General features: G+C 38.1%; 1 protein-coding gene across 18 annotated transcripts in view; it reads left to right on the top strand.

The window, feature by feature from the left end:
* The window catches only part of RALYL (RALY RNA binding protein like), a 584,818-nt gene that overhangs the window by 564,612 nt on the left and 1,654 nt on the right, over positions 1–18,552 (top strand). The gene's annotated exons all lie outside the window — the stretch shown is intronic.

Raw genomic sequence — 18,552 nt, 5'->3', positions numbered from 1 at the left:
CACAGCAGTATTGACTTGCTCGTGTTGATTTTTGGTGATTCTGTATTACTACCTTCCATGAGGGAAAAAATGCAAATTTTAAGTAACCTCAATTTAGTTAGCAGAGTTAGAAGACCAAATTATAAAACAAACCAGAAAATAAGCTGCCTCATCTGCAATTTAAGCCCCAAAAGTGCACAAAAAAAAAAAACTAAAAATCACAAGTTCAGAAGAATAAAACTTCAGAGAATTTAAAACTAAAGTCTGCCCATAAATACATGCTAGATGCGGGGATTCTAACTGCAACAGGAGGGCAATTGGGTGTTTAAAAGTGGGCTTTAGAGCCAAGGGATTTTGAGATGTGAAAACTATTTCAGGAGACAAGCAATTTCCAAACTGCCTCCAATAATGTTAAGAGGCAGAATAATACATCCAGAGTGCACACCTAAACAAAATAAAATCTTTTCACAATCCCAGAGTCTCTATACAGAGAAGAAACAAAAGAGGAAGAGAATAGAGAGGTTCTGAAGTCCTTTAGAAATAAGAGGCAATCCAAAAATAAGCCTTAAATATATTTAAAAAATAGAGGGACAGAGCTACTTTTCTAGGAACGCTGTAATGTACTAGAGGAAATAGAGCAATCTGAAGTATTAATGCTGTCAGATTTCAAAAGGCTAGTTATGAAAATTGTCGGAGAAATAAAACAACCCTGCCAACAAAAAAGACCCTAGGCTGCCAATATAGAACAGAACGTGGAATTTCTTGAGCAAACATGCACACATGTACATGCATGTGAGGAGCACACCTAAGTGACCACAACGTTAACGGTAAAGAAAAATCGCACTGGATAGGGTTAAACAGGCAAGGAAGACTTTATTCAAGACCATGGCAGCAGGGGTCGAGACTGTTACAGTGGAGGAGAGAGATGGAACTCAACTCTGTTGAAACCAGAAGCAGCAAAGAGTTTAAGTGCTGGGACTCACTGGGGGTGGGGGTGGGGGTTGGTCAAGGTGATTAGAACATCTGTGTTTGCTAACTGTCACTTCTCTAAGTTAGGCTCTGACCCTTCCGCAGAGACTGAGCGATAGGGGGCCCTATTTTCCTCGATGGTTACATTTCAAAGGGGTGGCATCCAGGTCCTTGAGAAAGAAATACGTAAACTGTGCAACTGGCAGGGGGCTGGGCTGGGAGATTTACACCTCAAAGGGGCAGAGAAAGAATTTATACCTCCAAGTTCTCTAAAGTAAATGCTCTCAGAAATGGAGGCCCTGGGCTTAATAGACAGGAAGAAAGTTTAGACAAGCTGTCTTGCTCATCAGAACAAAATCTCACACATTTTGGACATCAGTCATCTCCCCAAGAGACAAAGCATTGAACCTCATGACAGTCTCCTTTGTAGATTCTAAGGGATCTCAAAGCTAATTCCAGAGCTATGCTTTTACGTATGTCAAGTTAAAACCAAATATGGACTTAGTAAGGAGATGCTTTCTTTGAAAAGGATTATTGGAAGGGAGGATGGGACTACTGCAGTAGACAGTCCTGACCATAAAATCTGCAAGCGTCTCAAGAGTTAAGCTGAAAAAGTTTTTCTTTGTACAGAGAGGGGTTAAAAAGGCTAGAAGGACCTGGATGTTGGGAAGTGGGGTGAAGGCGTGGCACATTGAGTAGTACATCATATCTGTAATGTTTTATCTTGGGGCCAGCCTGTTTTCCAGGAGAGACCCTTTTGGAGATGAGGTATATCAGCTCAGGCTGATGGTGAGCCAAAGTTCAGAGTCCTGGAAGGGGAGAAGTTGACCCAAAGTATGGTTAACATGTATTTTGTTCTCATTCATCAGCAGGGATAAAATAGTTCAGTTCATCGTGTATGGGACCAAGAATAGGAATTTGGAGGGTCTGTGTCTAGCTGTGTCACAGATGAACAAGGAAGCATCAAGTGGTCTTGTCAGAGTTGTAGCCAAAGGATTGTTCTTTGCAGTAAGATTTTTCCGAAACACAAAGGGTGGAGTTGGAGGTGGGGGGTGGGGCTTAAGCCTCACTGTTTTTTAGGATCACAGGGCTCAGGTAAAATTCAACATTATCACTTATCTTGAGGTTATTTGGCTCTTGATCCTGGAGATATCTCTACACTGTAAACATTACAGAGTGGGATTAATCCCCAATAAGACTTATTTCTTTATCAAAAGTTAGAGGAAGGACCCAGATTTACTAGACCTCCACACAGACACTCTGTAAGAAAAGTGGTCTGGGGAATTTGGTCTCTTTGTCCTTTTCAAATAGAGAAAAGCATTTTCACTTACCCTTATGAAGTGCAGGTGTAAGTTTAGAAATTCAGTTCAAAGAAGGGTTATTTCAGTTTCATTTGTAGATGGACAAGCCTTTTAACAGTGGGAGGACCTTAAGCAAATCACTGACACTCTGAGACTTACTCCCACATCTGTTAAAGGAAGTTTTTGCAAGTTATTGAGAGGAATAAATCAGATCGTGTTCATAAAAATCCCTGCTAAGAGTATCTGTGCATGGCAAACTTAATCTCTCCCCCTAAGTGACAAAGTTTAGTGGAAGTAATAGTTGTAGGAAATTTTAATAACTTGGAAAAGAAAAAAATGTAAATGATTTGATTTTGGTGTTATTACACATTCCCTTGTAATTTTGTCTTAAAATTTCAGTGTATTTTATTAGCTATCTTATGTCACACATCAAGATTCTTTTTTTTTTTTGAGATAATCTCTGTTGAACTGAGATAGAGAGGTTTGTAGATAGAACCACTTGAAATCTCTGAGAAAAGTTACAGTGATTTTAAATTTGGAAAAAGTTATTTTCATTTCTATGGGGATAGATACTAAGAAGAAATGAAGTGGCCAAGAAATAAGAAGGTGCATACTTACTCTGTTTTGGAAGAAGGATGTGTCTTATTATTTACTTAGTCATGCATATTTACTCTTGCCAAATTCTAGGTTTTGATGGTTTAGTCTTTGGGTCTTACTCTATCCCCACCACCCGTCACCCAACCCTTGCCGTTGGAACTTGGGTCCCTCACATTGATCTGAATACAAGGGTCATTTACGGGCAGGGATTCCCATTCAAGTGTTCAATCCCATACAACACACATATAAGGAGTTCTGTATATGGAACAGAGCTGTCATATTCTGACTGCCTAGGAGGTAACTCCCAATGTTCCATTAATGATGAGTAAGTTTCTACAGACCCATATTGATAACACAGTGTTCTTATAAGAGTCCACACATGAGGTTTGCTCAGAATGCTCAGAATGCCTATTTTGTGCCAGAATGACAAAACCCATACCATAGTCCTCATGGTGTCTACCCAAATATTAACTCAGCACTCCCAGGATTCTAAGATGCAAACAGATCTTTCTCCTCTTATAAATTACTCTCAAATCCCTAGGGCTAAAAACTTGGAAAGAGGGTCCTAGTGATGTTGAGTTTTCTGCAGCAGAAGCAGTTTAGCTTAGATGTGTGTTTTTCCATTCATGCCATTTTGATTCAGGCAGCCAACAAATACTTATTAGATGATTCTTATGCACAGGCACCATTTTAAGCATGAGTAAAAGACAGTAAATGAGAAAGAAGAAGTCTCCTTAGTGGAGGGTGGCGGGTTAAAGACACTTCATTCTCCAGTGGAAGCTTACGTTCTAGAGACATTCTAAAACATATTCTTCAAGCTGAGCATCGTCCATGAAACAAATACAATGACTGGAGTATTAAGTTCATGGTTATTTGATTGCTCATTGTTAAGCACCCCTTCATCATTATTTAAATTTGAACTTTCCAATTAAAAGGTCTATTTGGAATTCACTGAAGGAAATTAATATGATAGATATTTAAAATAGAGGACCTATTAAGGGTGGGTAGGAATGTAAGTACAAGGTAGATTGTGAATCTGTAGGTTGCCTTGGATAGTATGGTCATTTTAACAGTATTGAGTCTTCTAATCCAAGAACATGATAAATCTTTCCATCTATTTGCATCATTTTCAATGCCTTTCATTAATGTCTTAAACCTATCTAAGGAGGCAAAAGACTTGTCTTCTGAAAACTGTAAGATCCTGATGAGAGAAATTGCACAATAGTTTTAAGAAATAAAAGTAATTAGAGGAAATGATGTAAAGCATAAGATAACCAAAAGAAAGAATTTCATTTCTGTAAGAAAATAACTCTGCAATATGTGAACACATGTGCTTACAAGTATGCTCAGCAAAACTTAATACGTATTTTGGAAAATGTTTCGGTTTTTCTGTCAGTCACTCATGAGAAGTAAATAATTCACTAATTGCCTAGTAGGTGTAGATTTGCTTCATTTGATTTTAGAAGGATCATTTTTAACCAGAATTACCTTCAGTGTAGGAGAAGCATAAAGACTCTACACATTGCATTGGTTAGAAGGGCATTTTTTAAAATCATTTCGAGTCATGAAATTTTCACCAGACTTTGTCTACATTCCCTTCCTGGTTTCTGGTGCTACCTTTGTGCACCATGGCATGTAATATACATGTTCCATTAAATTCTCTGGGGCCTTTTCACTGCTTACTGCTTTTAAATGGACAGTTGTGTGTCAGTGAAGACTCCAGACAATGAAGCACATAGAGTTCAGGTGAGTGTGTTCACTGCATTTAACAACCAGCTGAAAATTAATGTCTTAAAGCTTTCCTACCTGTCTTCATATTCAAAGAATGCACGTAGAAGTAATTCACTTCACCTTATTAAATAACTGATGAAGGAAAACAGATGTGGGGCATGAGGAGGGCCATGTCCCAGGCTTTGGTTGAGCCCCTGGGACGTGCCCTGCCAAGTGTGGGTCCTTGGCTTCGCGCAGGAAAAAATTCAAGAATGAGCTACAGTTGAGTAAAGGTAGATTTATTCAGAGAGATACACTGAAAGGCAGGAGAAAGGCCAAGAGGTGTGGGGGTTGGGTGCTCAGATTAAAAGTAGGTACACACTCCATAGACAAAGCGTGGGCCGTCTCCAGAGAGAGAGAGGCGCGTCGGGGCACGAGGCACATAGTGTTGCCAGTTTTTATGGGCTTGGTGGCTTTATATGCTAATAAGTAGCCTAGGGAAGAGGCTGGGATTCCCAGGAAGTTGGCCATTTCCCACCCTTTGACCTGTTGTGGCCAGCCTTGGGACTGCCTCGGTGCCTGTGGGCATGTTATTCACTATGTTAATACATTAAAACGAGCATATAATGAAGCTCAAGATCTGCTAGAAGTTAAATCTGTCATCATCCTGAGCCTCAAGGGCTACCGGGGGTTGAATCTTTCACCATTTTGATGTTAATTGCTGCAGCAGTCCTTGAGTGGCTGTGCCCTGCCCCCTTCCTGTCTCAGAATGACTATGGGATCCCTGACACCATACTGATTTTCAGCACTAACATTACATGAATACTAAGTTTTTTTTTTAATTATCATTTTATTCTTCCAGATCTGTATGTTAGCAGTATTTCCTGTTTTCTATAATATGGAATCTATAAAACACTGGAACCTTTAGTTATATGTTATCTTTATTCTAAATCTAAAATGTTATTCACAGGTAATATTCTATATGGAAATACCAAAAGCTGTTTCTTAGATCTGTCAGGTAATTCATTCATCTAAAGTGTTAAAGTATATTCAAGTTATGCAAGATGATTTTCCAACATTGTATTTATTGGATAGATTAATAGACATTTCTGGAAAGGGTTAGTTAATTATAGATACTGATCTCCCACTGTCTTTTCCAGAGGTGGTTGAATTTAGTGGCCTAAGCATTTTATGCATCAAATGACTAGCATATTTTTTTCAAGTTTTGGATTTTTTTAATGCTCCATATGTAGGTGATTTATAACCAAGTATATTCTATGCATAAGACTTTACTGATTTTTTTTACAGTCTGTTTTTAAAATACTGAGTGTGATGAACTTTCAAAGCTCTTCAGAATAAAAAACCTAAAAAATAGATAAAAGACTCTGATCATTTGATAAATATCAGTGTGAGAAATTTGTGCTTGAGCAAGCAAAGAAAGTCATTAACAGCAGTATTTCTGATGGAACTAATGTTATACCTGTTCAGGCTACACTGAGTCTAATAATCTGTGACAGAAGAAATGGGGACGTGTTTGAAAGCATTTCATTAAATCAGAAATGGAAAGAAAGGGGAAAATGGCTTCCTTCCATTTTATTCATAGCGCAACAGATAGGATCACAGTGGAAAAGAGATTAATTGTCTAAATGGTGTCGACCTTTCACCATTCAGGCCCCATATTCTGGAAGTTAATTCCTAAATGCGTTTTCCTCGAATGGCACGAAGTTTGTATCCAGGCAGCGTTCGAATTGCAAAAGGGCATCTTCAGTTCACCCCCACTCTGTGTGCCTTTGTCACCAAAGCAGTTAGGGGGCTGTGCCTGGCTGTTCCCAGTGCTTAAAACTCCCACACATGCAAACCAGGCGGCAGTCAGCCCTTCTCTACCTCTGGATCTCCCCCCATGAACCTTTTCTATCTTCGCTCTGAATATGGAAAAAGTGCAAGCTTCAGGGTTGCCTGGGATGAAATGAACGTTCAGGCCTTTGGAAACCCGATAAGAATTCTTATCAACCGGAAACTAATAAGTATTCAGAATACCTGGTGCATATTTGATATTTCCTATCTTGCCACAGTTTTCGGAATACATATTAATGTTCAATAACATTTCCTAAAAGCAAATTTTGCTAGCTTGTGTTCTACTGGAAATAACCTCTGCCCCTACCATTTAAAGCTATGTGAGTTGGACAAGTTGTGGAATCTTTTGAGGCTTAGTTGTCTCAAAAATGCAGAAAAACAGCTTATCTTTAAAAAGGCAGAAAGCTGAAAAAGCAGCATATAACACATATATCCTACATATATGTGTACACACATAACATACACATACACACATACACACATACACACATACACACAGGGAGAGAGATTCTGATTTTATTCCAAGTCAAAAAAATAAAAGGAGGGAAAGGAAACAATACATTTTCTATTTTCACCACCTTCCAGAAATAATAATAATATATATATATATATATATGTCATTTCATTTATTGCCTAAAATAACTTTGGGGAGCAGGTACTTTACAAGTAACTGGTTTTAGAGAATTTCAGTAACTCCCCTAGGTCATAACGGATAATAAAAGCAGAATCAACATCCAACCAGGGTCTGTAAGATTCCAGTGACCTTAGATATTTTCACAAATTAGTTTTACAAATTTTATTAATGTGTGCTGTACACTTACGATTTTTGCCGTATCTGTAAACCACCAGTTGTATTTTTAACTTAATTTTAAAAATTAAGTTGACATCTTTTTTCATTTAAAATAACTGTATTTGAGACTAAACTTTAATTCACTCCAATCAATAAAAAAGTCCTTTTTTTAAGTAAGAGAGATCCTTTAAATAAATGTAATAAAAAGACAAACTTCTTTTTAATTTAGCTTGTTTTTTTTCATATAGTAAAAACCCTGTGTTCCTGCTTTTCTCAATCTCTCTCTCTCATTTAAAAAAAAATAGACAATAATAGAGAAATGTCAGAACAAAGATGAGCAGAAACGTTCTCCTTAAAGCAATCAGAACTGGAACGCCACTAAGAAGGGCAATTTTCTCATGATGTGAGTCGCTGTCTTTAATTCATCTCCCCGGAGTAATAACATCTTGGGCACCCACAGCAGTTTGTAGTTGGCTCTGGGAACACGGGGCTCAGTTGCGCTGCCCTGCACTTCATACTTGAGATGACAACTGAATGACATTGTGATTGGCCATCACCCTCCTGCAGTCCCCCGCCTTGCACACTCTTCTGCTTGAAGTTGGCAGAAATTGTACATGCAAATTGACTTGTTCAATCACATAAGAACAGTACCCCGAATTTTACAGAATTTGATACTTCTTTTTAATCACGTGCCTAGCTTCTCACTTAAATACCTTGACAGCACATTGTTCGTCTGAATTTTATCTGTGTGCTAAAAAGAAACAATTTTGTCCCTATAAAAATATTTAAGATCATCTCTTTTTGAAAATTCTTCTTAACATTTACTGTAAGAAAAATGTGAATATGAATTTAAAGACCTTGAAATACCATAGTATTTTTATGACAAGTAGTAACTGTGAAAACCAATTATTTTTAAATTTTACCCAGAATTTTAAACAGTTTTAAAATTTAAGATACGTTTTATTTCTGATCTTTGGGGCCACATTCAATCGCCATGAATACTGATGCTAAGCAAGGACATTTTTCTTTGAACTATCTCTGTAAACATAAATTGAGTAACTATACCTGGAAGTAAATTAGTTTGAAAAAGTTCACCCATGTAATAATTTTTGTTTCCTATGTAAGCTATGGTATTTTTCTTATGGTATATTTTTCCTGTGCTCTTTCATTTGCCTGTATTTTTAGCAGTAAAATAGAGAGTCACTGGAGACATTCTGTCTAAAACTTCATCTGAACCATTATTTCCCCAGCACCTCCCACCCAGGCCCCACATGCTTTAGGGGATGTTTGTAGGGAGGGCACATTGTTGCCTACATTCAGACTCTACTCTCTGATGTTTATTTCAAATCAGGTATGTTTTAATCTGGCCCTCAAGGAAGGGCGACTTAATGTGATTCTGGGCTGGATTTATTTCCCCACTTCGAGTCAGACCCTGGGCAAGTGACTTTCTTTCCTTGTGCCTCCGACTTCTCTTCATTAGGATCAGTATTTGTAGAATGAAAATGTGGAAATCATTTATAGTTGTAGATGTACGTTGCAGATGTACGGTATATTATATTTATGTGACAAGTACTACCGCACAGTGTTTACTCAGCAAAAAGCACCAGTGTAGGTGGTACAAAGAACGCCAGGCAGACACAGGGCTCTTCAGCACACAGCACAGTCTAGCTGAGTCTTTTGTGGATTTCCAAAGTCAATCTGATGAACAGATGATGTTACAGCATTCTGTTCAGGTCCATAAAATGTGACGTCCCAGAGGACTCTAGATACAAAGGAAAAAATCTCTTCAAATACAGAGATTGTTTTCTGATTTGGGGATTGGTTTGTTTATAGAAATCTTCTACGAGAGAAACGGCATATGTTAAATTTCTTCATCAATTTATTGAATTGACATACTCCTAGTTCTTGTTCATCTTAATCTGTACCAGAATGATCCTATAACTGATACTATTTCTAAATTCTACATTCCCTTGTAATAAAGAAAGGAAAGCATAGGCAAGAGAGCTGATATCCAAACCCTATTTCAAAATGTTTATTTCAGAAAGTAACCAGCAGTGGATATGACATAATTAGTTATATATAAAACAAAGTCTAATTTCCAATTCCTTCTACATCTGTTACAATTCTGGGATTTATTTTTTCAAATCATGATAATCCAAAGCACTATGACTCTGAAAACTCTCTGAATCAGTCAGGATTTTATTACATTCAGCATAATTTGAGTGCTAAGAGAATTTTGATAGTATTGCAAAGCTTTAAGCCTTAAGGTTTTTTTAAATTAACTGTGTTTCTCAAATATACTGATAAAAATAATGCTTTATGAATACAATAATAGCATATTTATTTCACATTGCTATTTCACTTGCTCTCTCAGATTAATTTTGTTCAATCTGAAAATGGAAGCTATTTCATTGTATTCTAATTCTTTGATGGGTGTATACAGTAAATTTAATTAAATTAAATGCAAGTTGTTAAATAATGATGACAGCCTTTCCCCAGCTATTCTGAAGATCATGAATTAATCACACAATTTCCAAGGGCTTTTAAAATTAAACTTCTAAATCAATCGATTCTGCATCACATTTTTCTGTTACATACTACAAATAATTTTTTTTAAATATTTCTTCTTGTGGTGCCAAAACTAATTACCTAAAGAACTGTAGAAAGCAGTAAAATGTGTGAAATTTCAAAGTTCATAATAATCTTAGCATTAATCAGCACTTGGCTTCTAGCACTGGCAATAAGCAATTTAGAGTACTATCCTAAAATTATCATTATTAAAATTATCATTACCAGCATTGGGAGTACCTAATAGTCGTTAGACACTATATAATTAGCATGAGAAATCAGAAATCAATGCATGATCAAATACAAGTTATGTGCCAAATAAAATTACTATAATTTATCAATTCAGCTACTCAAATATGATTGTCAGTGAGCCCCAAACACTCAAAACACAGTCATAATTATCTTCAGAAAGTATCAGAGGACAGTTTGGGAAGAATTAAGAGAAATGTTAATGCATTACTTCGTGTAACAGAACATCCACGCTCTGGTAAATCATATAATTTAGCAATGTGAGTAATTATTTTTCAGTTTTAAAGTAATTAAATTTTTACACAGACATTTTAAATTAAATTGTGTAACCCACATTAGATAATTTTACTCTGAAGTTAAATATTCTTCTTTCTTAATCAAATGTATTTTTACAACATAAAAAGTCTCCTTTAGACAGATGCCTAAAGCAAGTTTTTAATTAAAATGGTTTTGAATTAGTTCAAGATGGAACTTCAAAAAAAAAAAATCCAAGCAGATCTACTATAAACCAGAGAAAGGCCAGTAGTAGGTTATATGCAAATTCGAGTATTCTCCCAGTAATTCCATAGCTTTCGTCCCACTCATCATGGGGCACCAGAGTATTGTCACATCCTAGTTGAGACCACCTGTGCTAACATTCACGCTGTGCCCAGTCTGCCTCCCTACTGGGCAGAACAGACTATTCGGGAAAGCACTGGTCTTAAATAAAGCAGACTGAATTTGGTTTAGTAAAGACACTCACTCTCTGATCCAAGGATTCGTGAATAATATGAGGATGACTCTTTCCCAACAACCTACCTCACTGGTTTGTAATAAAAATCAAATAAGAATATACGTATAAAGTGTTTTGTAAACGTTCACACACTATACAAGTAAGAGTTATTATGACGGTTGTGGTCCATACCCACAGTCTTAACCTAGTCCCAGATTCTAAGAATAACCCAGTTTGTCTACCTGGGACAAATTAAGAGAGTCTTAGTCTTAGCTAAGTAATTCAGATGCCTCAGACTTTAAGACATTCTTGTTGTTTCTCTTACTGTAAGCTTTTTACAGTTTCTCTAGTTTTATTCTAACAACTGGATCCTACTTTATTCCTGGGAACAAGTGGGGTCCCAAAATGTAAATGAATCAGTGAATCGAAACAAGAAAGTCTTATTCTTCAGATCCCTGACCTAATGTTCTGTCTGACACCAGCCCATCACGCCTGGAGTTGGCCTCTGCCTTCCTCTCTCTTGCCATCTCTGGAGAAATGAACTGAACCCATATTCCATGGATAGGACCCTCCCAGAACTTCCATACTTACAAAATTCTGTCTGGCTGTCTGATCTGTCTCCACATTGTATAGGTTTGGGCTCAATATATAGTTCATATTTAGACCCAAGGAAGCCAATTCACTTCTAACCACTATTATCTACCAGTGGAACAAGATTCCTCGTGAGGTAAAAAGTTCTCTATCCGCCTTGAGTTAGTCAAGTCAAAGCTACATACCCATCAGCCATGATTACCATGGAAGGCCCTGCTGCTTTGGTTGGGAGATTAGACAAGATCACGCTACAGTCCTAGGTCACCTGCTTAATAATTCTGCTTCCACTCTGTTACTCTTATGTGCTACTGCTTCTCCAGTGACAGTAGAGAGGACAATGTAGGGTTCCTGACAATGTGGCCTCTTACCACACTGAACCAATTGTTCCTATAATGAATCCAACGGAGAAGACACTGTTTGCCTCTTATTTGAATATTATTTGTGATTTCAGTTAAATGAAATGTACTCCAAAAACCACAAATGATCTGTGTTTCCAGATGTAAAAAACTATGATTGCACTAATATCCTTGTTAGAGATAGCAGTAGTTAGATACAGGAAATGCTGTAATTAACTCTGAAAAGAGTTCTTTCAAAACCACATATGGTAAACCATGTCTCAAACCAAATATCCAGAAGGAATATGGCACTCAGTTCAATCCTGAAAACTGTTTATATTGTGTCCATTATACGTCAGTCTCATAAACTAAAACATGAATGCCAAAAGTTTGGCAGCCACTTTATAATATTTATAAGAATACAGCTTATTTGGATTTGGCAGAGTTAAATTTACATTAATTTTGTTTTGCCTTTTAATGATAGTTTTATAATATTGTTTCATATTTTCCGTCAGTTTTAGGAGAGAACATGAAATATCTGAGCATGAATTATGTAGTAAATCCTATAACGCTATAAAAAATGACTAATTTTCCCCCGTCTTTTCATCTTTCCATTTGGTTATGGAATAACAAAACCTAATGATTTATAGATCTGTGATCTACTATAGTATACATAGGTAGGTTTTGTCTCTTGGTCATACTTATTCATGAGTGTTGAGAGATAGATGGAGAATGATATAAAGACATGGGAATACTGGGGAGAATAATGAGTGCGGATTATAAAACCAAGCTGTTAGGAATTAGAGAAAAATAAGTAAGGACAGAGGCAGAGGATGGAGACAGGAAAGCAGTGAGGATGACCAGGTGGCACAAACAGAAGACAGTTGGCCACTGGAGTCATGATGTGCCTGGAATCACTACAGTTAATGTGCACTTAAATTGGGTCATGAGTTGCACCCAAGTTAAATAAGTTTGATGGTGTTGAGGACAACTGAAGCAGGAGAACTCTCACCAAAATAACTTAACAAGCCAGTAAGTTAAACACCCGTAGTTGCATAGATGTTGATAGAAGGCAGGAGACTCCTGAAACAAACCTCTTCTACACACAGGAGAGTATGAGTGTCAGGATAGCTGCACTGGTTTCCTGAAGCCAAGACCCAAGTCCGAGCTGGAAGGCCAGCTAGAGTTTGCATGCGCACAGAAGGGAGACCCTGAGTTTAGGAAATCCAGTGTCCTTGCAAGCAATAAGCAAGCCTGTTCTTTGTCCAGGGGGAGACAAGATTTATTGCAGGGCTAAGCGGTACATGCCTGAGTACCATCCGCACTTCTCAGAGTTGCCATCCAAGAAGTGGCCTTAGGGAAAGAACAGAGAGTTTCGTGGTGTTGGCACACTCAGCAAGGCACATAGGCATGCAGGAGGCCCGCAAGGACTGCCTCTCAACAGTGAAGTGCTCTTCAAGACTGGGATGCGCAGATTAGCATCACTCAAAGAATTAAAAGAAATGCATTTTGGGGGCTCATTCCAGACCCAGCGGTCTTAGGCCATTTAGACTACTGTAACAATACATCATGTATTAAGATAAGCCTGGGTGGCTTATCAACAACACATATTTATTTCTCACAGTTCTGGAGGCTGGAAGTCCAAGATCCAGCACCAGCAGATTTGGTGTCTGGTAAAAACCCACTTCTTGGTTCATAGACTGATGTCTTTTCACTGTGTCCTCACATGGCGGAAGGTGTGATGGGGCTCCGTGAGGCCTCTTTTATGAGGACACTCATCCCACTTTTGAGACTCTGTTCTCACAATCTAATCACTTCCCCAAAGCCCTGCCTCCTAATACCATCACATTGGGCATCAGGGTTTCAACACAGGAATTTGGGGAAGACATACCATTCAGACCACAACACTAGTAAATCAGAAATTCAGCAATCCGAGTTTACAAACCCACTCAGTAATTCTGAGGCCCTTTAAAGTTCAAGAACCAAGAGTGTAACGAAAAGAATTCTTGCTAGCAGTCAGGATCGCAGGACTAGTCGAGGCTTCTACCAACCACCAGGGCATGTCTCTCAGCTTATCTGTGCCTCAGTGTCTTCGCCAATAGCAGGAGCGGGTTCCATCATTTCTGATTCCTTATGGCTCAAATTCAATGAAGTCCTCTATTCTTTGGCATGTAGCTTTATACATAGTGCCTGTGTTAAAGACTTTGAAATGCACATGGCATGTGTTGGTAAAAGCAGGAGAGGTCAGCGAGTAGGAACAGGTCCACAAGGGCTCCTTACCACCCTCCCCAGTCCAGAGCCGGGGGCTAGCCTCCGGGGCTCCCAGAACTTGTCTGTCAGCATCCTGGGAGTGGAACAGTCCCTCAGACAAACGGGCAGTGACCAGTCTGGAATAGGCTGGCATATCAATCCAGAAGATCTGTTTACGAATTTATGGTGAGCCTTCTAACCGAAAGAGAGGCCAGCCCTGTGCTCCCTGGCCTGAGCATTCTCTTCCAGTAAGTGGACTGCTAGGAACTGTTATCATAAGTTCTACTTGGAAAGCATGGATTTAGAACAAGAGAGTTGGTTGCATGTTCCAGGACTGCCTGATGTGTCCATGTCTGTACCAGGAACATGCCTGTCAGTTCAGCCAAGCTCACTTCCAGGGCATGGACACCTTCTGGGGACAGCCCCTGCGTGGTCCAACCAAGCTGCCCTCCAAGACTTTCCTGTTTTTTCTGGGCTTGTGGTGCCAAACAAGTCTCTCTCAGATCAACACATCTTTCCCCTCTTTGGCTGATTTAATAAGCTTCAGTTCTGTTCCATTCAAGTCTCAGAGACCATGAAACCTTCAGCCCCTCTTAAGTGACATTGCACATTCTCTGCCCTGATCATTTCAGTTTTGATCTTAGAGTTAAAATCTCAGAAGACAGTCGGAGGATCTTATTTCTGAGTTTCTGGCTGGCTACTGTACTTCTGTTTCCTCCTGTGCTCTCTGCCGCCCCCCCTCCCTGAATGGTCATCACCCCAGGAGCAGAGACTATCAGCCTATGGGGGCAAGAACCCCATAGGGGAGCAGCTGCTTCATTTGTAGCCATCCCAGTGAGTTACTACCCTCTTGGTTTTCATTCCATTATGGATTTTCTGCTGTGATTCTTTCATCTTAGAGTACAATGCAGTTTTGGCCCCAAGAGCTTATTAATAGAAGGCAAGTTTTAATTTGTAATGAACAGTGGCTGCTGGGAATCTGTTTATGTTACTTAGAAATCTGAGCTAAACTGAATTGGATCTCATTTGTAATAAGGCTTTGTAAAAGCCAAATGTATTCACGTTGTCTGTAAAAAATGAATGGCTGAATAATTACTCTATAAACATGATCAGTGGTGACAACAAATACAGATTATTCCTGCTCATGGAACTTGCATTTCTATAAAATGTGATATGGCCTGCATTATCTATGTATTTCCTCTTACCTTTTTTTGCTTTTATAGACACTATTTAAAATACAGATTATCTATATTTCTTTATTTGTCAGTTATAAATCTCAATTAGAGAAAAGATAACAGAAGCATTTCTTTTTTGGGTTTTTTTTGGTTTGTTTTTTTGTCAAGGGTGGGAGGTAATTATGTTTCCCTCTCTATTTGTTTTAATGGAGGTGCTGGGGATTGAACCCAGGACACATGCTAAGCACACACTTTACCACTGAGCTATACTGTCCCTCTTAACAGAAGCATTTCTGACATTAAAGAAGTCAGAAGATTTCTTTAAAAGTATGTTTCTCCGGGTAGAGCTGTAAATAAGGTACATTTATTTAATATATTGCTGTGCCTCTTTTATTTCCAATATATTAATGCATGAGGTTTAAAATTAAATATGCTTTCCCCGTAGATTAATACTATCCTTTTCATCTTTGTCAAATAGAAGTAAATGGCTCAGTTCAATATAACTAAGCACGTTTGAGTGGCTCTTTTTGTGGTTTTTCAGAAGTAGGAGAGATTGAGAGTTGAAAAAGCATTCATCATCAGGAGAATTTGTTTTAAAAGCATCCAAGCTCCTACACAGCCGGTAGATAAATTACCCACTATTCAAGACAGGGAAGGAACAATTAGTTTCGCATTATACTAAACCAGTCAGCTCCTTCAGTAACTGTCATTTCTGAGAAAAAGGCAGCAGAATGTCATAGTTGCTCCCTTTCTCCCATCCTTTTAAAAGCAAACAGCTAGTCTTTTCTCAGACTGCAAGCTCTCTGGACAGTAGGGTGAATGTAATTTTGCTGTTGTTTTTTAGAAAAGGAGAATTATATTCATGACACATCCGTATGGTTAATAACACCTACTTCACCAGGCAAAGTTAATGAAGCTTTTGTTTTGTACTAGTAGACAGGCAAAGGCTTTGAAGCTTTATGGTAAGGAAGTAAGGCATCAATAAATTACTCCCAAACCTACCTTTCTTCTTCTCAGGGTAATTATTTTTACATAATCATTTACCATCACAGAATAAAGGAAAGGGTAGGGAGAAATCATACTAGGGGTAGCAGAATATGCACCCAAAAATCTGCGGGCTGCTTTTGCCTTCTTAACAAAATGGATAGTTTCTAAATAGGCGTTCATTACCTCTTTTGAGATGAGCAGGAAGGTGTAAGAATATACCAAATTAATGTCATCTGTCATGACTTAACCGGAAGAAACACAATGATTGGCAAACTTTATATCCACAGCTGCTGCAGCATTTTAAGCATCTTCCATCTGTAATAAGAAAGTGATCAATGGAGGCCTTGGAGGAAAGAGTACAGTTAGAAGCATATAAAGAGCCTCAGTTCCTTCCTGTACACGGGTGTCATCCATCAAAACCCCCAACCTACAGTGCCCTATGTTTGCATGTCAATATCATTCTATAGGCTAAGTTTAATTTTATTTAAAAATTAAGGTGTTCATTTTCACTTCATAAGGGATAAATTTTGGTATGTGTGTACAGGAAATGTATAAAAATTCTTTTATACCATGCAAAAAGTAGCACACCGACTTTGTACTGTAAGTTCAGAACTTTGTGCTTTAACGACTCATCGACTCTTCCCATGTACATGAACTCAGCCTGGAGTAAACGTGAAGCACACATAGAATGACGTTTCCGTTTTTTAAAGTACGTATACGTTTGATCAGTAAGGATATAGTATAGATTGTGTGAAGAAGAGAGGAAGGGGAAAAAGAAAGAAGGAGTGAGGGAGAGAAGCAAAAAATGAGAAACAGAGAGAGCGAGGCTGTCAAAATATCTGTACTTAGGGTTTACCCATGAAAGTTTCTTTCCGAGGAAGATAAGTTTTTTTAATGCTTTTGACTGGAGAAAAAACTATTAAGGGCATATATTTTATTTTTTGTTGTTTCATTTGTGAAAGTTCTTAAATCGAAATTGTTAGGGAATTATTATTAAGGTTACATTTATAAGTAGAGCAAGTTTTGCAAAGTACTTTGCAAAACTTTGAAGAATGATTGTCCCTGATTAGTTAATTAAATGCATTCAAATGTCATAAATAGCATTTGTAAGTGTGACGTATTTTATATTGTGTTTTTAAGTGCATCATCTGTCTGGTTTAACAAATCAAACCTTTCCAGGAATGAAATCATTCTCAAAATCGAAGAAGTTAAATGTATCGACATGATGGCCTGACGTTGTCTTAGATTTTCCAGTATCACACACAGACGTAAGATATGGGTGTAAGAATTCAGATCACAAAACTGAAATCCTCTGTCTCAATTTTTAATTGCATGTTCTGAAATGAAATCGTAAGACTGTCATGTGAATAGACTAAATTTTCTGAAATAACGCAAGTATTTACAGTACCAAGTGTTCACAGATGTCTTAACACAAAAATATTAGTACTATGATTTGTGTTCTTGTAAACATTTTATATTCAACTCTAAATGTTCCTAGAAGTAACAGATATGTACTTACCAAGGAAGATGACATTCAGGTAAACTAAGATTACTGACTTGTATGTCTACTCCTGACTGTGAAAGTTACATACCCATGAAGGAAGAGAAAGTACCAAACAGGTTCGCAGAATTCCTTTCAACCAATGATTTTGTCCAGACATGTGATGTGAAGCCGCAGACATCCAGAGCAATTCTCACCACTTGAACTGCCAGAGCAGTCTTTTTCATAATCTCTATATCACAAGCTTCAAAAATGTAACAGAAGGTCAAGTTACCTAATTCTCTGGCTAATCATAGGCGTCAGCAACTGTTGGGAAAGGCAGCTGTTCATGCAATCTGTCAGCCCTCACTGAGCTGGAAAAATGGACCTTGGACCTCGTATAGTTTCTTACTAAGAAATAAAGCACCCACACAGCCCATATCTGACTTATCACCTTGTATAGAAATACTTCCCCTGTTTTAAGCTAAATAAATAAGTGTCCCTTTGTTCTGCTTAAACGTGTACATCAGTAGTCCTCAGACACACCCCCATCTTTTAGCGGTTCGTGCTCCACGAGAGAGGATTCCAGGTCTTCCTACTGCAGCAACAGGGATGTTCATAAGCCAAATGCCCTCCATCGGTTGCCAGGGAGATTCATTAGCCTTAAGGGACCAGCACACACTATTGAGCTGTAAAGTGTTGTTCCATCCAATGCTTGACTGTGTTATGTTTTCCTTGACAACTTTGATGCAAAATACAAAGACCAAAATGTCTGGAGTTCATCCTTGAGACTGATAATCGGGAGTAGTTCAAGGTATTTTGTTCACCCATTATTGATAACTGATGCGCGATGTTCTTCTCAACAGCAACTCCCATCCAAATTGATCCCTTGATTTGAATGTCTTTAATTCTTAAGACATACACACAGATTTCCTAACTCCAAAAAAGCTTTGAATTTGATGGATAATAGGTGTAATTATATTTTTTTTTACCTAAATAGGAGGA

The sequence above is a fragment of the Vicugna pacos genome, chromosome 29, assembly GCF_048564905.1.
Source record: "Vicugna pacos chromosome 29, VicPac4, whole genome shotgun sequence".
NCBI lineage: Eukaryota > Metazoa > Chordata > Mammalia > Artiodactyla > Camelidae > Vicugna > Vicugna pacos.
Note: the sequence above shows the minus strand (reverse complement) of the source record. Positions and strands in the feature narration are given on the sequence as shown.